Source organism: Pantherophis guttatus, chromosome 2, assembly GCF_059756535.1.
Source record: "Pantherophis guttatus breed Tessera chromosome 2, ASM5975653v1, whole genome shotgun sequence".
NCBI lineage: Eukaryota > Metazoa > Chordata > Lepidosauria > Squamata > Colubridae > Pantherophis > Pantherophis guttatus.
The window spans coordinates 288,263,411-288,280,894 of NC_142064.1; the positions used below are offsets into that span (position 1 = coordinate 288,263,411).

General features: G+C 45.5%; 1 pseudogene across 1 annotated transcript; it reads right to left on the reverse strand.

Annotated features, from left to right (window-relative positions):
- Window positions 1-237: 237 nt before the first annotated feature.
- Window positions 238-16,571, reverse strand: LOC117662540 (uncharacterized; annotated as a pseudogene). Its single transcript, XR_015731847.1, has 7 exons — window positions 16,129-16,571; window positions 15,021-15,135; window positions 14,197-14,285; window positions 7,752-7,881; window positions 4,079-5,034; window positions 1,900-1,949; window positions 238-885 (listed from the first exon to the last, which is right to left on the reverse strand). The product of XR_015731847.1 is annotated as an uncharacterized LOC117662540 (transcript).
- Between the last annotated feature and the right edge of the window lie 913 nt (window positions 16,572-17,484).

Consider the following 17,484-nt stretch of genomic DNA (forward strand, 5'->3'; position numbering starts at 1 on the left):
ATTTAAAAGGGAGGCAAAGGCCTTCAGAGCACTAACCAGCCTCACAACTGCACATTCTTCTGAACGCCCCAAGCAAAATGGATATTTAGATATTTTCAAAAGCCAGAAGACTAATGCCCATTCTCTTTCCTTGAAGATTGTCTCTCTTATGGAGAAATATTTGCGAAAAAAGATGCTGCATATGGATTCTCAGACAAATACATATGTTTATTGCAAAACACTTGACGCTCTCTCAAAGCTTCTCAGATTTATATTTCTCTTCTGTAGGAATCCTTTTGAAACGTAAGGGAACCATTATGACTGAAGCTCTTTCCACACTCCACACATTTATATACCTTCTCCTATGTGTATCCTTAGATGGCAACTAAGATCGCCCTTTCAGCTGAAGCCCTTTCCACACTCCATGCATTTATAAGGCTTTTCTCCTTCATGGATCCTTTTATGTAACGTAAGGGATCCATTTTCGCAAAAAAATTCTTTCCACACTCCACACATTTATATGGCTTCTCCCGTGTATGGATCTTTATATGGGAAGTAAGATGATTGCTTCGAGTAAAGGTCTTTCCACAATCCATGCATTTGTAAGGCTTTTCTCCAGTGTGGGTCCTTTTATGTAACATGAGTGATCCATTTTCACGGAAGCTCTTTCCACATGCCATACATTTGTATGGCTTCTCCCTAGTGTGGATCTTGTTATGGCGAGTAAGATTACTTTTACAAGCAAAGTCCTTTCCACATGCCATACATTTGTATGGCTTCTCCCTAGTGTGGATCTTGTTATGGCGAGTAAAATTACTTTTATCAGCAAAGTTCTTTCTACACTCCAGACATTTATATGGCTTCTCCCCTGTGTGGATTCTTTTATGGATGGCAAGATTACAATTCCTTTGAAAGCTCGCTCCGCATTGTATACATTTAAATGCCTTCTGTCTTGTATTGATCAATTCATGGGGTTGGCTACTATTTCTAAAATTCTTTCCACATTCCACACGTTTATAAGGCTTCTCTTCTGCATGGATCCCTTTTTGAGATGTAAGGGACTTATTTCCAGGAGAAAGCATGAAAGTGTAATTTTTTCCGTTATGTCTTCTTATAGCATCTTCTCTTTTGTTTTGGATTGGATAGTGTTCATTTCCATGTAATTTAGCTTTGATTTGCTTCATACTTTTCCCAAAATCTTTTTTCTTTGTTTTCACTTTTGGGGCAAGAAAGTCTTGCGTTAGAGCATCAATGGAAGATGAGCTTTCCTGACTCTGATCATTTGATTGCTTTCTCTCATGGCTTTCTGCTTCCATTTGAATTGCATTCCTTCTCCAGCATTGATCACTTGGAACAGTTCACAGGAATCTTGACTTTTCTTCCCATTATCATCTTCAAAGGAAAAGAAAAATGAAAATGGTAGCAGTATTAGTAAAAAAGATCAAATTGTAGGAATACACAGAGAGAGAGAGAGTATGTCACAGGAGTGCACACCCTCCCATTTTGTAAATATTTAAGTATATCTTTTCATGTGACAACACTGAAGAAATGACACTAGGCTACAATGAAAAGTAGTGAGTATAGAGTTAGTAAAACAGTGTAAATGTGCTGTCCGCTCAAAATAATGCAACACATGGCCATTAATGTCTAAACTGTGAGTACATTAATGGCTGTGTGTTGTATTATTTTGAGTTATCCTGGTGCTCCTTGGATGGGTGACATGTCCCCCAAATTTTGTGCAGTGTCATCTTTGACACAAGTCACAGATTTGCCACACTCTCTACATTTGGCTTCTTCCTTGTATGTATCCAATTATGGGAAATAAGTTGACGTCTGTCAATAAAGTCTTTTCAACACTCCACACATTTATATTATTTCTCTCCCATGTGGATTCTTTTATGGGAAGGAAGATGGTGGCACAGAGTAAAGGACTTTCCACACTCCATGCATTTATAAAGCTTTTCTCCTGTGTGGGTCTTTTTATGTAACATAACTGATCCAGTTATGAAGCGCCGGAAAAAACGCCTGGAGAGCGGTTGGAGGGCCAGTCTCGCTGAATCTGACCAAACACTGGTAAGGTCGCATATTAAGACCTACCTAGTGGCAATAAAAGTGGCAAAGTGTAACTATTTTTCCACTCTTATTGCGTCATCAGAGAATCGTCCAGCCGCCCTATTTAGGGTGACCCGCTCCCTGCTCCATCCGGGAGTGTGGGAGGACCCCCTGGAAGGCAGGGCCAAGGATTTCGGACAATATCTGTATGACAAAATCGCTCAGATCCGGGGGGATTTGGACTCTGACTGGGTAGATTTGGGCAGGGTGACGAGGAATAGTCTTGAGAATGTTATCTGGGAAGAGTTTGACTCTGTGACTCCTGATGATGTGGACAGGATTTTGGGGAGACTTAGTGTGGCCACATGTTTACTGAGCCTTGTCCCTCCTGGTTAGTACTGGCTTCCTGGGAGGTTACACGAGGCTGGCTCCAGGGAATTATCAACGCTATGTTGAGTGAGGGTCACTTCCCCGCTGCCTTGAAAGAGGCCGTGGTGAGGCCTCTCCTCAAGAAGCCCTCCCTGGACCTGGCAGTATTAGCCAACTATCGTCCTGGTTCCAACCTTCGCTTTGTGGCGAAGGTTGTTGAGAGTGTGGTCACGCGACAGTTTCCACAATTCCTGGAGGAAAAATCTTATCTAGATCCGTTCCAGTCAGGTTTCAGGTCTGGGCACAGCACAGAAACGGCATTGGTCGCTGGAGGGTTTGGGACAGGGGTTACTCCTCTGTTCTGGCCCTGTTAGACCTCTCAGCGGCTTTTGATACCATCGACCATGGTATCATGCTGCACCGGTTGGAAGAGTTGGGGATGGGGGCATCGTGTTACGGTGGTTCTCCTCCTTTCTCTCAGACCGGTCGCAGTTCATGTTGGCAGGGGGGCAGAGGTCGACCTCAAGGCCTCTCATTTGTGGAGTGCCTCAGGGGTCGATCCTCTCGCCCCTTTTGTTCAACATTTATGTGAAGCCACTGGGCGAGATCATCCGTGGCTTTGGGGTGAAGTACCACCAGTACGCTGATGACACCCAGCTGTACATCTCCACCCCAGGATACCCCAACGATGCCGTTGAAGTGATGTCCCAGTGCCTGGAGGCTGTTCAGGTCTGGATGGGGAGGAACAGGCTCAAGCTCAACCCTTCCAAGATTGAGTGGCTGTGATTCCTGGCATCCCGATATAGTCAGTTACTCCATCACTGACTATTGGGGGTGAGTCTTTGGCCCCCGCGGAGAGGGCTCGCAATCTGGGAGTCCTCCTGGATACGCAGCTGTCCTTGGAGGAACATCTGACGGCTGTAGCCAGGGGGACCTTTTGTCAGGTTCGCCTGATCCACCAGTTGCGGCTCTTTCTTGATCGGGATTCCCTGTGCACAGTCACTCACGCCTTCGTCACCTCTCACCTGGACTACTGTAACGCTGTCTACATGGGGCTCCCCTTGAAGAGCACCCAGAGGCTCCAACTGGTCCAGAATGCGGCCGCGCGGGTAGTTACGGGAGCTGCATGGCGCTCCCATATAACACCTCTCCTGCGTGAGCTGCACTGGCTCCCAGTGGTCTTCCAGGTGCGCTTCAAGGTTTTGGTTACCACCTTTAAAGCACAGGACCTAGTTATCTTCGAGACCGCCTGCTGCTACCGATGACCTCCCATCAACCTGTGCGCTCCCACAGAGAGGGCCTCCTCGGAGTGCCATCAGCCAAACAATGTAGGCTGGTGACCCCCAGGGGGAGGGCTTTCTCCGTGGGGGATCCTACCCTCTGGAATCAGCTGCCCCCAGAGATAAGGAGAATCCAAGACTTCAGTGCCTTCCGCCGTGCCCTTAAAACTCTTTTTCCAGCAAGCCGGGCTGGCTTAAAAATTTTTTAAATGTTTTTAATTGGTTTGTCACTTTTTAAATTATGGGGCCAAATAGATATATATTCTTTTAATTGTTTTTAATGTTTGTATTTTATGTTTCTTATTTGTGGCTGTACACCGCCCTGAGTCCTCCGGGAGAAGGGCGGTATATAAATTCGAAATAAATAAATAAATAAATAAATATGGTTTCTCTCCCATGTGGATTCTTTTATGGGAAGTAAGATGATGACGCAGAGTAAAGGACTTTCCACATTCCATGCATTTATATGGCTTTTCTCCTGTGTGGGTCCCTTTATGTAACATAAGTGATCCATTTTCATGGAAACTCTTTCCACATTCTGTGCATTTGTATGGCTTCTCCACAGTGTGGATCCTGTTATGGCGAGTAAGATTACTTTTAATAGCAAAGCTCTTTCCACACTCCAGACATTGATGTGGCTTCTTCCCTGTGTGGATCCTTTCATGTATATCAAGATTACTTTTACGAGTAAAGCCCTTTCCACACTCCACACATTTATGTGGCTTCTCCCCTGTGTGGATCCAGTAATGGGAAGTAAGAGAATTACTATAAGTGAAGCTCTTTCCGCACTTCATGCATTTATAGGGCTTCTCTCCTATGTGGATCTTTCTATGAGAAATAAGATTGCTACATCCTCTGAACTTCTTTCCACATTCTCTGCATTTGTATGGCTTCTCCTCTGTGAGAATCCTTTTATGGGAAGTAAGTTGGCCATTATTTTTAAAACTCTTTCCACATTCCACACATTTATAAGGCTTCTCTTCTGCATGGATCTCTTTTTGAGATGTAACAGACCTATTTCCAGGAGAAAGCATGAAAGTGTAATCTTTTCCATTACGTCTTCGTATAGCATCTTCTCCTTTGTTTTGGATTGGATAGTGTTCATTTCCATGTAATTTAGCTTTGATTTGCTTCATACTTTTCCCAAAATCTTGTTTCCTTGTTTTCACTTTTGGGGCAAGAAAGTCTTGCGTTAGAGCATCAATGGAAGATGAGTTTTCCTGACTCTGATCATTTGATTGCTTTCTCTCATGGCTTTCTACTTCCATTTGAATTGCAGACTTCTCCATTCCTTCTCCAGCATTGATCACTTGGAACAGTTCACAGGAATCTTGACTTTCCTGCCTATTATCATCTTCAAAGGAAAAGAAAAATGAAAATGGTAGCAGTATTAGTAAAAAAGATCGAAGTGTAGGAAGTCATTCATATATATAAAAGTCAGCTTTGACTTAAGGCATAATCCATATTATGAGGTAACCTGAGATACATTGGAGTAGATTAATTGTAGCAGAGACCTATGAGAATTGAAAGTCCCTTTTCCCCCCTATCCAAACGAATTTCCCAGTACTATTCTCTTGCCAAAATCACATAGCTACAGAAAAACAAGAAACAGAGGTAGTTCTATTAACCCTCAACACAATGTTTCCAATGGGAAAATGGCATCATTTAGCTCGGTGAGGATGAAATATTTGGACTTGTTGAAGCTACAGAAACCTTGGGGTGGGGGGGATGCAATATTGGAATTCAACATTATGCAAGCACAAGCAATAGAACAAAGTCAAACTAGAGTCTTGGACTTTAAGAGAGCTAATTTCAATAAACTTAGAGAGATCTTGGGAAGGATTCCATGGATGAGAATCCTCAAGGGGAAAACAACCCGAGAAGCTTGGGAAATTTTGAAAAGTGAGATTATAAAAACCCAGTCTAGCACAGTACCTATGAAGAAGAAGAATAATAGCTCTCAAAAAAAACCCAGCATGGCTGCATAGAGAGCTCGCTGACGAATTGAAAGACAAAAAGGACAAGTATAAAAAGTGGAAAGAGGGGCACATTTTTAACTTTTGTATGTTCTTTGTATGTTGTATGTTCTTTGTATTTTTATCTTGGCTGTTCACCGCCCTGAGTCCTCCGGGAGTAGGGCGGTATACAAATATGATAAATAAATAAATAAATAAATAAATAAATAAATAAATAAATAAATAAATAAATAAACAAACAAACAAATAAATAAACAAACAAACAAACAAACAAACAAAACTAAGGCAGAATATCAGCAAAGAGCCCGAGACTGCAAACATGAAGTGAGGAAAGCTAAGGCTCACAATGAACAAAGACTTGCGACAAAAGTAAAAAATAACAAAAGAAGCTTCTTCCAACATGTTAAAAACAAGAAAAAAGTCAAAGAAACAATTGGTCCATTGCTGGGAGAAAGTGGCAAGAAGGTGACAAGCAACAGGGAGAAAGCAGAACTACTTAACTTGTTTTTTGCATCTGTCTTACACAAAGGAAAAAAACAGAGCAACCTATCAAAAACAGCACCACAAAAAAACAGATTAGGAACACAAGTTAAAATAGGGAAGAAAATGGTAAGTGACTGTGATTCTGGAAAAGATAATCAAGCAACGAATCAGCGATTCGGATCGATCTGGAGCTTTCATCAGCTACAGAGAGCTTTCTGGAAGGCATCTAAAGGCAAAATAGAAGCCAGGAGGTGCTGCGTGCATCAATCCAGAGCCCGTTTCTCAGCTGCAGAGAGCTTTCCAGAAGGCCCTGACAGAAAAATGGAGGCCGGGGGGCAAAGCACGCATCAATCTGGACCTTGTTCCTTGACTGCAGAGGGCTTTCCGGAAGGCTCCGACAATGAAATGGAGACCGGGGATGATGCATGCGAGCGGCGGCAAGCAGCCACAAGAGAAGTGGGCCTTCAAGGTGAGGCAGGTGTCAGGGTGTGCGAGGCCTGGTAAGTAGGGCAGTTCCACCCCCCATCCCCACCCTATCTTAATTTTTACCTGTGTGCCTCGCCCCACCCTCTGCACCCCAGGATGGGCGGGCTCTTAATTAGGGCTAATTTTGGGGTTAGGGCTTAATTTTAGCGCATGTGTTCAAAAATATAATAGGGCTTCTTTTCGGGTGGGTCATATTTTCGGGAAAACACGATAGAAGACTTCCAAGGTCACTTCCAACTCTGCTATTCTATTCTATTCTGGACTTGGAAAATCAAAAATTCAGAAAATGCTTGACCCTGCTTATGTAACATATATCCCCTCCCACCCACCCCCATCAAAAGAAAAACAATTTCTCTCTCTTCCATTTAGGCCACCCTGAACTCAATAGCAGCACGAAGGCTAGGCTTAAAGTAGAGGCTTGGGTCTCAACTTCTGCCCTATCCCTATCATTTTCACTCAAAAAGGCTGCCTTGCATCATCCCACAATCTGTGTGATGCTTGGGGAATGGTGTGATTGCCCCGCAGCCCGGTGCTCCCTGGATGGGCAGCGTGTCCCCCAAACTTTCTGGTGTGTCATCTTTGACACATGAGTCATAGAGTCACCATCACTGACTTTAGCCCCTAATCCCAACGTTCAAGACAGAAATGAAAAGAAAGAAAAGCCATTAACCCAAGAGCCTGAAGACATGACAATTCTTCTCAGCACAGATAGGGAAGCATCTGGGCTGAAAAAGCTGAAATCAGTGTGAGGTTGAGTATCTCTTCAAGTCAAGAAGTTAATTTGTCACTGATAAATTGAAATAAAAATGGAAAAATACAGATAAAAAAATGTCATAGGAAGCATCTAAGTCACTGGTGTCAAACTTGCCGTGTCATGTTGCCATCATGTGACATTTCACGATGTTTTTCCTCTTTGGCGGAGCTGGGCTGGATGTGGCCTGTGCGATGCATCCAGCCCACAGGCCGCCAGTTTGACACCCCTGATCCAGGGGTGAAATGCTCCCGGTTCGGACCGGATCGCTTGATCCAGTAGCGATAGAGGCGGGTGGTTCGGAGAACCGGTAGCAAAAATGGCATCTAACTATAGAACATCTTCCCATTCTGAGTGGACAGTAGCAACCCTTACCCAGAAAGGCCAGGTTCCTATGATTTTCCAGCATGACTTCCCAATGCAGCAATTTTTGGTCAGGATCCAACTGAGACCACTCCTCCTCAGAAAAATTCACAGCCACCTCCTTGAATGTCACAAGGCCCCCCTGAACATGGGAAAAGAAAGACAGAAAATTCTTTTAAATTTTTAAACTGAAATTTTAATTTGTTTTAAATTATTGGGATTGTTAATTGTCTTGGGCTAAATTATTTAATTTGGTTTTAAATTGTTTCTAACTTTTGTATTTATGTATTTTATTCTGTGTCTGTTCACCGCCCTGAGTGCTTCGGGAGTAGGGCGGTATATTTATTTATTTTATTTATTTATTGCAATTTATATGCCGCCTTTCTCCCTAGGGACTCAAGGCGGCTTACAAAATGACAACTTCAATACAAATCACAATACAATACAAAATTAAAATCAGTAACCCAATTAAAAACGATTTAAAATTATACCAGTGTACCCCCAAACGGATCAGTTTAATTGGCGGAAGAGCCACGTCTTCAGCTCGTGACAGAAGGAAAGAAGGTCGGGGGCTGTCCTGAGCTCAGTGGGCAATCCATTCCAGAGGGTCGGGGCTCCCACAGAGAACGCCCTCCCCCTGGGGGTCGTCAGCTGACATTGTTTGGCCGACAGCACCCTGAGGAGGCCGACTCTGTGAGAGCGCACAGGATGATGGGAGAACGGCTGGAGATGGTCCTGCAAGTACCCCGGGCCTAAGCCATAGGTATATAAATTTAATAAAAGAAAGAAAGAAAAGAAAGACAGAAAAGGCCAAGGAGTATTTGATAGATGTGTTCCATTTGTTCACAAATTCCCAAAGTAAAGTTATGCACCAAGTTGAATGGCTGTACTTGGGTTAGATTCCAAGGTTTAGGTGAGAAAATAAACAGAACTGAAAACCTTTGATTGAAGGAATATTTGGGGCAGTGTAATCAACTTGACTGGTTCTACAGAACTTTCAGTGCCTTTCAGTAAAGTAATCCCATTTTTTCTCTCACTGGCTAAACGGGAGAAAAAAAGAAAATTCCATGGGAAGGGCATTTCTCAGCCTTTGCAAAGCTGGATTGTTTCATAGTCAAATCTAGGTGCAAATCAGAAGATTAGAAATTACTTTGTCGGCCAAAAGTGCCTTGATTATGTGCTCTGTCTGGCCACTTGGATTATAATAGTCTGGTTTATCTTTTAGTCTGATTCACTTTTTTTAAACTACTGGTTATAAACAAGGCTTTTTAAAAATGGTAATGTAGCAATGTGAGTTTTAATTATTTTTTATTACCCTTGCACAATTCCAAGTCAAAAAAATTCAAAAATAAAGGGTATTTATTTATTTATTTATTTATTTATTTATTTATTTATTTATTGGTTCGATTTATATGCCGCCCTTCTCCGGAGACTCAGGGCGGCTTACAATGCGTTAAGCAATAGCCTTCATACTTTTGTATATTTATTTATTTTTATTTATTTATTAATCAAATTTCTATACCGCCCTACTCCCGAAGGACTCAGGGCGGTGAACAGCCAAGATAAAATACAGACAATACAAATATTAAAAATCCCTTAAAATTATTAAATATTTCGGCCGAAACACAGATTAAAACACCCAATTTATAAAATCACGAATTAAAAAATTTAAAATTTAAGAATTTAAAAGAGGGGAGTTAGGCCAGGCCAGCTTGCTGAAATAGAAAAGTTTTGAGAGCACGGCAAAACGTGCGCAGGTCCGGGATCTTCCGTATCTCTGGGGGGAGCTCGTTCCAGATGGTAGGTGCCCCCACAGAGAAGGCTCTCCCCCTGGGGGCCGCCAGTCGACACTGTTTGGCCGACGGCACCCTGAGGAGCCCCTCTCTATGGGAGCGTACTGGTCGGTGAGAGGCTATTGGTAGCAGAAGGCGGTCTCGTAGATACCCCGGTCCAATGCCATGGAGCGCTCTAAAGGTGGTAACCAAAACCTTGAAGCGCACCCGGAAGACCACCGGGAGCCAGTGCAGCTCGCGCAGGAGGGGGGTCACATGGGAGCGCCACGTCGCTCCCATAACCACCCGCGCGGCCGCATTCTGGACCAGCTGGAGCCTCCGGGTGCTCCTCAAGGGGAGCCCCATGTAGAGAGCATTGCAGTAGTCCAAGCGGGAAGTGACAAGAGCATGAGTGACCGTATTTAACGAGTCCCGATCCAGAAAGGGACGCAACTGGCGAATCAGGCGGACCTGATAAAAAGTCCCCCTGGCCACGGCCGTCATATGCTCTTCTAAAGACAGCCGTGAGTCCAGGAGGACACCCAAGTTGCGAGCCCTCTCCGTGGGGGGCAATGACTCGGCCCCAATAGTCAGTGATGGCGCCAACTGACTATATCGGGATGTCGGAAACCACAGCCACTCGGTCTTGGATGGGTTGAGCCTGAGTCTGTTTCTCCCCATCCAGATCCGCACGGCCTCCAGGCACCGGGACATCACTTCAAGGGCATCATTGGGGTGGTCCGGGGTGGAAATGTACAGCTGAGTATCGTCAGCGTACTGGTGGTACTTCACCCCGAAACCACGGATGATCTCACCCAGCGGCTTCACATAAATGTTGAACAGAAGGGGCGAGAGGACCGACCCTTGTGGCACCCCACATACAAGGGGCCTCGGGGTCGACCTCTGCCCCCCTGTCAACACAGACTGCGACCGGTCAGAGAGAAAGGAGGAGAACCACCGTAGGACGGTGCCCCCCACCCCTAACTTCTCTAGCCGGTGCAGCATGATACCATGGTCGATGGTATCAAAAGCCGCTGAGAGGTCTAATAGGACCAGGACAGAGGAACAACCCCTGTCCCGAGCCCTCCAGAGATCATCAACCAACGCGACCAATGCCGTTTCCGTGCTGTACCCAGGCCTGAAGCCCGACTGGAACGGATCCAGATACGACGATTCATCCAGGTACTGGGGGAGCTGTCGCGCTACCACACTCTCAACAACCTTCGCAATGAAGCGAAGGTTGGAGACTGGACGATAATTTGCCAACACTGCCGGGTCCAGGGAAGGTTTCTTGAGGAGAGGCCTCACCACCGCCTCTTTCAAGGCGGCAGGGAAGACACCCTCACTCAAGGAAGCATTTATAATCCCCTGGAGCCAGCCTCGTGTAACCTCCCGAGAGGCCAGCACCAACCAGGAGGGACACGGGTCCAGTAAACATGTGGCTGCGCTCAGTCTGCCCAGTATCCTGTCCACGTCTTCGGGCGTCACAGAATCAAACTCTTCCCAGATAATACTCACAAGACCTGCCTCTGTCCTCCCCGCTGAATCTACCCAGTCAGAGTCCAGATGTTCCCGAATCTGAGCGATTTTGTCATACAGATACTGTACAAAATCCTCGGCTCTACCCTCCAAGGGGTCCTCCCGCGCTTCCTGGTGGAGCAGGGAGCGGGTCACCCTAAACAGGGCAGCCGGGCAATTATCTGATGACGCAATAAGAGTGGCAAAATAGTTATACTTCGCCACTTTTATCGCCACCAGGTAGGTCCTAATATGAGACCTTACCAGTGTTCGGTCAGATTCAGAATGGCTGGCCCTCCAACCACTCTCCACGCGTCTTTTCCGGCGCTTCATCTCCCTCAGCTCCTCGGTGAACCAAGGAGCCAGGCGAGATCGACGCCGGGTCAGAGGCCGCAAAGGCACGACCCGATCCAAAGCTCCAGCGGCCGCCCTATCCCAGGCGGCCACCAGCTCCTCAGTCGAGCCGTGTGCCAGAGCCTCAGGAAATGGCCCAAGCTCCGTCTGGAACCTATCAGGATCCATCAGGCGCCTGGGGCGGTACCACCTCAGTGGTTCCGCCTCCCTGCGGCGGGGTGCGGCGGTTCGAAGGTCAAAGCGAAGGAGGGAGTGATCTGACCATGACAAGGGCTCGATCACTATATCCCCTATCTCAAGATCACTCAACCACTGACCAGAGACAAAAACCAGGTCTAGCGTGTTTCCCCCCGTGTGAGTAGGGCCATGAACTAACTGGGTCAGGTCCATGGCCGTCATGGAAGCCATGAACTCCCGAGCCACCTCAGACGCCTCACCGACGGATGGCAGGTTAAAATCCCCCATGACCATAAGCCTGGGGGTGTCAACCGCCACCGCGGCTATAACGTTGAGCAGCTCGGGCAGGGCTGCTGTCACGTGGCAGGGAGCCAGGTACGTAACCAGCACACCCATCTGCACCCCATGACCCCACTTCACAAGGAGGGACTCACAACCAGCCGTCTGAGGAACAGTGACCTCCCTCGGACCAAGACCTTCTCTAATGACAACCGCCACCCCCCCGCCCCTCCCCTGTGTCCTCGGCTGATGGAATGCGCGGAAACCGGGTGGGCACATCTCAACGAGGGGAACCCCCCCCTCCTGGCCCAACCAGGTCTCCGTAATACCCGCCAGGTCCGTTCCCCCCTCCTGAACAAGATCACAAATGACGGGGGCTTTATTTACCACGGACCGGGCGTTGCACAGCATCAGCCGAAGGCCCAGGGCCTGAGGGTCTGTGCAACCTGGGGAACGAGAGGAGCATTGGAGGCCGGAGCGCGCCACCGCTTGGAGCCAGCGGGCGCGTGCTCCCACAACCTGATGTGGCCCCCTGCTCCCGCCATATCTGCCCCTCCCACCCACAGTACTGATGTAATGACCATCCATAACACAAGCTCTAACCCCCACCTTGACCCCGGTTCCCGCATCTCTAGTGCCGTGCTCTTCAGCCGGCTCTGGCCTCCTCCCCGACAGGTTCTCCCCCAAACCCACCGAACCCACCCCCCTCCCAGAAACCTTTAAAACCTTATCTAAAAATTTCCCTAAAAAACCCCACAACCCCCTCCTCGCCGCATGCCACCTCTCGGGATTCCAAAATCCGTCATCAAGGTAGGCCCTCGATAGTGAGGAGGGCCAAACCTGCGAGAGGGGGGAGTCTCGCAGCGCAAGCAGGTCAGCAGCCGTAAACATCGCACAAAAACAGAGATGGAGAGTCAATTGGTCAGGGCTTCACCAGATCGTCCAATAATACTGGGTCAAAGTAGATCTTCATATCAGGAGCTGGTTCACTGCCCTCTCACGACAGTGAAAGGGGCCAGTGACATCCCCCCACGTCTGGAGGATAATTATCCCAGTCACCCTCTCACAGTGACTGGGGCAGATGACACCGACAATAAAGTCACAATAGTCCATCCTTTCATCTGGCGGATGACAAACAGCCCCCTCAGCACCTGCACACCATTTTGCCCAGTTCTCCTCCAGTTTGGGGTCGCACAAGAAGCCAGCAATTTGTAAAGTTATTAGAAACAATGTTGATAATCCCACAGGCACAAGTTCTTCTCTGGGGCGAAAGTAGGGATAGCAGACAAAAAAACCTAGTCCAAGTCCAGGGTGGGTGGCCATCAAAGGCCAACACCCACACATACCTGAGAGAAGAAGGGGGGGGAGAGAAGCCACCCGAGGCGACCAATAGAGCCCTGGTCAGCCTCCTGCCTCTCCTGTCCCAAAAACTCCCCAAATCCCCAGTCTCAGCTCTGATGACAAACAAACCCCGGATAACAGGGGTCAAGGCTCAAAAAAGAGCAGATGGTGATCCTGAGGGCAAGGCAAGGCTGTCCGTATTCCCCCATCCACCTGCTACAAGTTCTTTCCACAGCTGGATGATCCGTGGCTGCCATTGCCTTCCGCCGGCGCCGGCGCCACCGGCGCCGCCACGGCCGGCTCGTAACCGGCACCCTGGGCTCCCCATGGCACCTCCAGGACCCCCAAAAAACGTCCGAAGAGCGTCCCAGAGATCCGTGAGGGGCGAGGGGATGAAGGGCACCTCCAAGCCGCCGCCGCCGCATAGTAATGCCGCCCGCCGGTATATACCTGCTTAGTAGGGCTTTCGGCCCCCTCTAAGCGGTGTTCTTTTTATACAAAGTCATCTTATTGCCCCCACAATCCGGGTCCCCATTTTATCTACCTTGGGAGGATGGAAGGCTGAGTCAACCTTGAGCCTGGTGAGATTTGAACTCGCAGTAATTGCAGGCAGCTGGCACCTAAGTGGTACTTAACAGCACTTTAGTCCACTGCACCATCAAGGTTTAGCTATTACTGCCAAGGAGTATATTTATTCCTGTTTCTTGAAAGACTTTTTTTCTCAAAAAATTACTTCCTATAAACTCATATTTGGAAGCGTACCCAGCAGAACATGTTAACTAGTCATCTTTAAAAAAATATTCGCTAAACAGATTCTGAGGGTTGAAATGATAAACCAAAAGCAGTCTTCAAGGGAAGCAAACCTAGCTGAGAGCAACTTGAACCCACTATTCTCTTTTCCATGTTGCTTAAGAACACAACATAATCTAGCACAAACAAGGGAGGAAAAATTGAAGGAGAGAGTGCTCTGCATACTAATTTCATCTTCTAAAGGAAAGGCAGAATACAAGTCTTACTTGCTTACTTCCCCAACTTGCTTGATTTGAAGGTTCAACTACAGTTCCAGCTCCATCATGCAGACCAGAAAACTTCATTCTATGTTTCCCTGTGAGGAAGACAGAATTTTAAAATGCGTAATTAACAAAATAGGAGGAGGTATTCCACAGATGAGATAGCAAAGGTGAGAGCATTTTCCGCCGCGAATTAAAAACTTGGTTATTCAAGTTATCCCCGGACTGGACTGATGGGGTTTTATATGGGTTTTTAACTTTTATCTGGTTTAATTAGGTATTTTAACTTTGTATTGTGGTTATTGTGGATTTTATTGTTGTGAGCTGCCCTGAGTCCGTTGAAGATAGGGCGGCATATAAATAAAATAAAATAAAATAAAATAAAATAAAATAAAATAAAATAATAAAATAAAATAAAATAAAATAAAATAAAATAAAATAAAATAAAATAAAATAAAATAAAATAATAAAATAAAATAAAATAAAATAAAATAAAATAAAATAATAAAATAAAATAAATAAAATAAAATAAAATAAAATAAATAAAATAAAATAAAATAAAATAAAATAAAATAATAAAATAAAATAAAAAAATAAAATAAAATAAAATAAAATAATAAAATAAAATAAAATAAAATAATAAAATAAAATAAAATAAAATAAAATAAATAAAATAAAATAAAATAAAATAAAATAAAATAAAATAAAATAAAATAAAATAAAATAAAATAAAATAAAATAAAATAAAATAAAATAAAATAAAATAAAATAAAATAAAATAATAAATAAATAAATAAATAAATCTGGGTAATGGGAGAACCTTCAGTTACCTCCCGAGATGTCCTGACTTCGATCTTCTTGAGGGATCCTCCAGAAAAGCAGCTCCCGAGGGGGGTTTAATGGAATCCTCTTTCCCACAGAATCTCTGATGTCCACAGGGAAGGACTTGAAATAGAAGAAAAAAAGAAGAAACCAACAGACATCACACAACATAAAATGGATTCTTGTTCTCTGAATTTAATTTAATTTAATTAATTATATTTCTATGCCGCCCAACTCCCAAGGGACTCTGGGCGGCTAACACCACTTCAAAGCTCCCAATATCCATCAGTGACATGAAGTGAGAAACAAATGGAACAATGTCACATATTATGAATGACAGAGATAGCTGATAGGGAGGGGTGAAGTATTCAAATCCATTCTTTATTCCCTAAAACCATCTTGAGATGAAGGTCTTCCACCTGTAGCTCAACCTTGCCTCTTAATTTTAGGCCTGGATAGCCTTGAATTATGCAGTCTACGTTCCGACCTAAGCTTAGTACACAAGATTATTTACCATAACGTCCTACCTGTTAATGAGTACTTTGACTTCAACCGTAATTACACAAGGGCTATCAATAGATTCAAACTCAATGTAATTCGTTCTAATCTTGATGGTAGGAAATACGACTTCTGCAATAGAGTAGTAAATGTCTGGAACACTCTAACTCAGTGTTTCTCAACCTTGGTAGCTTGAAGATGGGTGGACTTCAACTCCCAGAATCCCCCAGCCAGCGCTGCTGGCTGGGGGAGTCTGGGAGTTGAAGTCCACCCATCTTCAAGCTACCAAGGTTGAGAAACACTGCTCTAACTGATCCTGTTGTTAGTCTCGCTAACCCCCATACCTTTTACCTTAGACTGTCTACCGTGGACTTTTCACGTTTCTTAAGAGGTCCCTAAGAGGGCGTGCATAAGCGCACCAGTGTGCCTGCCATCCCTGTCCTTCTGTCCCCATTTATATGTAATCATTCTATGTGTTTATGGCTATCTTTTGCCTACTTATATCCTTTTCTTTGTGCCAAATTCTTTTCATGTGTCCATGTCTATGTCTACACCGTTACTTGTCTCCTTGTTCTTGTTGACAAATAAATAATAACAATAAATAATAGTAATAAGAACCTGCTCCTTCTGCTCTTCCACCTGGCTCAAGAGGAAACCTTCTGCCAGGGCTACAGCCTGGGAGCTGGTCTCTGCTCCACACCCCCGCACCCAACTCTGCATCTCTGGGGGCAGAAGGAAGAGGAGCTGCTCCAAAACCACCAGGTCCAGCATCTGGGCTTTGGTGTGTTTTTCTGGTCTCAGCCATCGCCTACAAAAATTGTGGAGTCGGCTGCAAAGTCCTCGGGGACCCTCAGCCTCCTGGTATCGGAGGCTCCTGAAGTTCCAGGCTTGAATTTTTGAGCGCATGGTGCTTTCCTCCATCATTGCATGGGATCTGGGACTGAACCCGGAGGAGGCCTGGGCACGTGTCTCTCTCTCTCTCCTCAGCCTCTCTTTGCATGGGAAGAGCCCTCACCCACCATCACGTCTGGATCTCCCCCCTGCAAATCTCTCCTGCAGCCTTTTCACTGCAGAGTTCCAAACAGTTAAGGAGAGCGAGTGCTGTGTTCTAGAATGGCAAGGCTCAGGGATGTCCCTGCCTTCGCAGCCTCCTCTGGAAAGCCAGCCCTCTAGTGGCCCAAAGGGGAAGCATCTGATGTTCCTTTCTCATATCCGAGGGCGCCCCCTGGTGCAATCTTGAATCATTTAAATCGGAATAGAGCTGTGAGGTTAGAAAGGGAGCTTTTTCAATGGGGGAAAGGAGGAAGGAGGCTGTCCTGTCTCCTTCTTTTCTTGTTTCTTAATGATTGAAGCTCATCTGAATTGGCTTAAAGGACTCCCCTGGGAGGTCCCATTCCCGTTCTAGAATTATAGAATAGAATAAAAGCTGGAAAGGAGATCTCCTAGTCCAGTGGTTCTCAACCTGTGGGTCGGGACCCCTTTGGGGGTCAAACGACCCTTTCACAGGGGTCGCCTAAGACCATCCGAAAACACATATTTTCAATGGTTTTAGGAATAATTTTATGGTTTGGGGTCACCACAACATGAGGAACTGTATTAAAGGGTCGCGGCATTAGGAAGGTTGAGAACCACTGTTCTAGTCCAACCCACTGCTCAAGCAGGTAACCCTGTATAAGTTGTTATCCAGTCTCTTCTTAAAACACCTCTAGTGATGAAGCACCCACAACTTCTGGAGGGAAGCTGTTCTACTGATTAATTGTCCTCACTGGCAGGAAGCCTCAACCAGAAGAGTCTCAAAGTTGCTTTTTCAGGAAGCAAACTTCCTTGTTTTTTCTTTGAAGACATTTCACTTCTCATCCAAGAAGCTTCTTCATCTCTGACAGGATAGTGAGGAATGGAAGGCTTTATATTCCATGCAGACAGCTGGTAATTTGCATCCTTTTAGAGCAGTGGTTCCCAACCTTTTTTTGGCCA